Below are 4,790 nucleotides of genomic sequence, written 5' to 3'. Positions count from 1 at the left end.
TTTGTCTTCTTGATGGCTCTGGCTTCAACTTTCTGATGGTTCCACATCTGCATTTGTATAAGACTAGCTACTGCCCTGGGCAGAGATGAGGCCAGGTTTGGTTTCTGCTTTTCAAAAAATGCTTTTAAAAAATCCTTTTGGTGAACAATATTTTTCCTGCCTTTTTAATATTTCCTTCTCTGGGTTAACTTCCCACACTGGCCATCTGAATCTGGGTGACCAACCACTTGAGGATACAGATAAAGACCTGTTTACAGATAGTAGCAGCTGACACGCATGCGCTCTCCTCTGCCGCAGCCACTGCGTGCACACAGGCAGGTTTGTCATGTTGCTGGTTCACCTCGGCTGGCCGCTCCGCGCGGTGAGGAAAATGCACTGCTGCCTGCAGAAACCAGGCTGGGGTCTGGGCGGCATAGCACGGGTAATGTGGACTCTCATGCTGCTTGCAGCGCCCCTCCCCCAGAGTCCACAGGTGTGTGAAAAGGGCAAGGGCCATTTGCTGGTCTCCTTCAGGGGATGCCTGTTTTTCTCCCTCCCTCATTACAAACATTTTCCCGCCACTCTGCTCTTAACGCTGTGCAGCTTTTGTCCAGCAATTTACAGTGGCCTTTCAAGCCATGGCCACCGGCAGCACAGCCACCAACCATACTGGCAGCCTGTCTCCCTCCCCTTGTCTCTTCCTGGGCACGGAGGGGGGGGAGGGAAGGAAGGGACAAAGAGAAAAGGAAGGAAGGAAGGAAGGGACAATGAGAGGGAGAAGGGAGGGAAGGAAGGACTTTCATGCCGCAACCCTTCCCAGCTGCGTTTCTTACCTGTTTGTCGCTTCCACCCATGTGCAAACCCAGCCTGTTTTCTGTCCTCTTCTTTCTTGCCCCTCCTCCTCCTTTTATCTTTGGTGCAGTTCCAGCTGACTCTTCCTTCTCCTCCCAAGGCTGCATCTTTTTTTCCCCTCTCCCTCTCCTGCCCAAACTGTCTCCTTTTATAACCTCTCCTGTCTCCGCCCCTCCTCCTCCATTCTCTTCGGGATGTGCTGGAAGTGCTGATCCTGAGGCCTTTGCCTCGCCCCAGCAGCCCTGCAGCTCCCGAGGACTCTCAAGACAAGTCCTGCGCTGCGCCACTTTGGCTCATTCCATCCCCCGCTACCCTGGGCTGGGCTGGGCAGGGCTGCGTACCACCTTCCACATGCCAATGTACCACAGGTGGTTGGCATACCACCGGTTGAAAAGCCCTGCCATAGAGAACTTACCAAAACCTGGGAAAAGCTAATCTGTGTTTGTGACCTTCAAAGCTTTAATAACGAAGAACAGCTGTGACAAAAAAACAACAACAATCTGGGCTGCAGATAAGAGAGAATTATAAACTTTAGATAAAAAATCTTTTTTGAACTCTTTGGATTACAAATATCTATTTAACTGGGATTCTAAAGCTATTTGCAGAAAAGAAGGAAAACTCCAACTTTTGGCCATCATGGATCAGAGACATGTAGATAGAACACATCAAGAAAACAAAAATACCTCTCAGGAGGAGATATATAATATACTGCAATTAATTCAAACAACAATGAGTTCAAATCACAAAGAAATCCAAAATAAATTTGAAAATATAAATTAATCTATTTCTAAGTTAACTCTACAATAAAAAAAACTTCCAGAAAACAACAACAGAGAAGGAGCAGACAAAGCAAATAAGTGGACATAAAATTGAAAATAGAGATTCAAAGATGGAACTTAACAAAGCAAGAACACATGATTTAATCCTAGTGGGGAAAAATTCACAAGAAATGGAAAAAACAACTCATTCCTTAAGACTACAAAATAAATCTGAGGACAAAAAAACAGATTGGATAAAATGGAATGTAGAGATATTGAAAACATCAGAGAGAAAGGAAGTGATAAGAGAAGCAGAGAAGAAGAAAGAAAAAGATTAAAGTGAAAATTAAGAAAATAAATGATGGGATCTACCAGAGAGAATATTTTAAAAAGAAACATTTGTTTGAATATGGTTAAAGAAATAGAAAAGATTTTGAACACATATGTCATTCTAAGAGGGATGAATTCCTTAAACAATACTCTAAGCTTTCCCCCCCTTTTTATTTTATTTCCTGATATAAGTAATATAATACTGTTGAAATGGCTTAGATGAAGGAAATGTTTTAGATAATTAAATGTATTTGAATTTAGGGAAATTATAATGTATAAAAAAGAAAAAATATTTTGAATAAGAATTAAAATTTGGGGAATGAATATATATTAGCAGGAGGAATATCTTTTTAAAGTAGTATTTTACTTTTTATGTTTCTTTACTCTTGCTATCCTTTTCTTTTGTTTACTGTTTTTACCTATTCTTTAAGAAATGTAAAATTGTGGAGATGGTTTATATTGGAAAAATGGATTTAAATCTTGAAATGTAATTAACTGTTGAGAAGATCTTAACCAGCAAGAATACTTTGAACTTTATGGGAGAAACAAATTTAAATAAGGACTGTAACAGGATATAAGATGAGGCAACCAGAATGATTAGATAGAAAAGAAATATTATACTGATGTGATCATTATTTCTAGGAATATTGGGGGGAAATCATATATGTAACTGTTATCAAAATAATAAGAACTGTATTAATTCAAGGTTTGCAAAGAAGACATTTTGGGGAAAAGGGGAAATCAACTAAATGTACTATGTGGATTAAGGATTATAGAAACCAATTGTTAATGATTTTTCTTTACAAATGTAAACCCAGCAAACACTCTGTTTACCAACTGCTAAGTGATTTATGTTTTAAAAAATCAACAAAATATGTGATTTTAAAGAAACTTATTATTCTGTAATTCTGTAAAAATTTTATGAACTTTTAGGATTCAGCATATAGCTGATCACAAGCTAAGTTGCATCACATTTTATTATTTCACTTGGTTCAGTTGCAAAAGTCGGTTGCTTAAAGTCGAAGACTATTTGAGAGCATGCAATAAATGAAAATATCTTGCAAACGCCTTAGGTAGAGATGAGACAAGTTTGTTTTTTTCTGCTCCCTAGTGGGAGATGGCGGTCAAATAGGTTTTCTCAAAATAGGTTTTTAAGAAGTGACTGGACAACCACCTGTCTGAAATGGTATAGGGCAGGGATAGGCAACCTTGGCTCTTTTATGACTCGTGGACTTCAACTCAGGAATTCTGGGACTTGAAGTCCACGAGTCATAAAAGAGCCAAGGTTGCCTACCCTTGGTATAGGGTCTCCTGCTTGAGCAGGGGGTTGGACTAGAAGACCTCCAAGGTCCCTTCTAGCTCTATTCTGATAGATTGAACAGGCAACATCTCTCTCTACAAAGCGGATACTGTAATTCAGTAAGCAGGCAGCCTCTGTGGTTGAATTTAAAGGAGTTAAAACCATAGAGTACTGCACTGCTGGACAGGATGGGAAGAGGAGAAGGGCAAAGGAACTTCCTCTTCCGCATCACTCACGGGAGGAAGGTGGTGTGCAGAGCGGCTTTTGTGCTCTTCCAAGGATCGAAGCAGCAGCTGGGAGGTGAGTTGAAGAGAGGCCGGGAGCGAGTAGGGCTGTTTGGTTTCCTCCACTGCGTGGAAGCAGAGAAGCAACTCGGCTGAAGCATCTCAGCTGCTGCTGCTGCAAATCCCTTCCCTCCCCAACTTTTAAGTCCACTGGTGCTGCAGGCTGTTAAAGTGGTGGCTGCGATTTTCTGCTGGTGGGAAGATTTAAAAAGTCTCTTTCAAGTGAAGGTTGATTCTTTGGGAATGGCTTCCCTGCAGAGGTTGTGGGTGGTCCGTCACTGGAAGCTTGTAACAGAGTTGGAAAGGACCGTAGAGGTCTTCTATTCCAACCCCTGATCAAACAGGAGACCCTATACCAGGGGTAGGCAACCTTGGCTCTTTTATGACTCGTGGACTTCAATTCCCAGAATTCCTGAGCCAGCCATGCTGAGGGGAAAGGGAGAGGTTTATAAGCTGAGTCATGCTGGCTCAGGAATTCTGGGAGTTGAAGTCCAGGAGTCATAAAAACCAAGGTTGCCTACCCCTGCCCTATACCATTTCAGACAAATGGCTGTCCCGTCTCTTTAAAAGCCATCACTGATGGAGCATCCACAACTTCTGAAGGCAAACCGTTCCACTGGTTAATTGTTCTTTTATTCTTGTGTTATTTGGACAAAAAGCAAGGCATGCATGCTTAATTAGTTCCTTTATATTTATACACATACTTGTCTAATTTTAAAGTTATCTGACTACAGTAAGTTATTCCCAACAAGGCTATTCAGGTTACTATGCCCAACAAGGCTGCTGAAGTTGCTGTAAATATTGCTGCCCAACTAGGCTACTCATTCACACAATACTCACATATCCTCTCAACACAGGTGATCAGGCTATGTTAGAGTGGGCTGGAAAGCAGATTCAGGGTGTCCTCTGCTCCAACAAAGGTGTCTTGAAATTTGGGGTCTGGTTCATCCCAGTTTTCTCTTTATACCCAAGTTGTTTACTCAGAATCCATGTGTATGGCAATCCTGCCCCAGCCATGCCAGGAACTTTACATCCTCATGCTTTGGTCCAAGACTCCATAAAAAAAGGCAACCTCCTACACTCCTTACGCCAGGGGTGTCCAAACTTTTTTCAAAGAGGGCCAGATTGGATGAAGTGAACGTGCTGGAGGGCCGAACATTTTTCCGAACATTCTTTGAACCATTACAATTAAATGCAAATGAATTATTTTATGCCTCTTTCCTCTCCCTCTCTTTCCTCTTTCTCTCTCTCTCTCTTTCCTTTCCCTTTCCTCTCCCCTCTCTCTCT

This window comes from Protobothrops mucrosquamatus, unplaced genomic scaffold (assembly GCF_001527695.2).
Source record: "Protobothrops mucrosquamatus isolate PMUCROS unplaced genomic scaffold, P.Mucros_1.0 scaffold2585, whole genome shotgun sequence".
Taxonomy (NCBI): Eukaryota; Metazoa; Chordata; class Lepidosauria; order Squamata; family Viperidae; genus Protobothrops; species Protobothrops mucrosquamatus.
Note: the sequence above shows the minus strand (reverse complement) of the source record.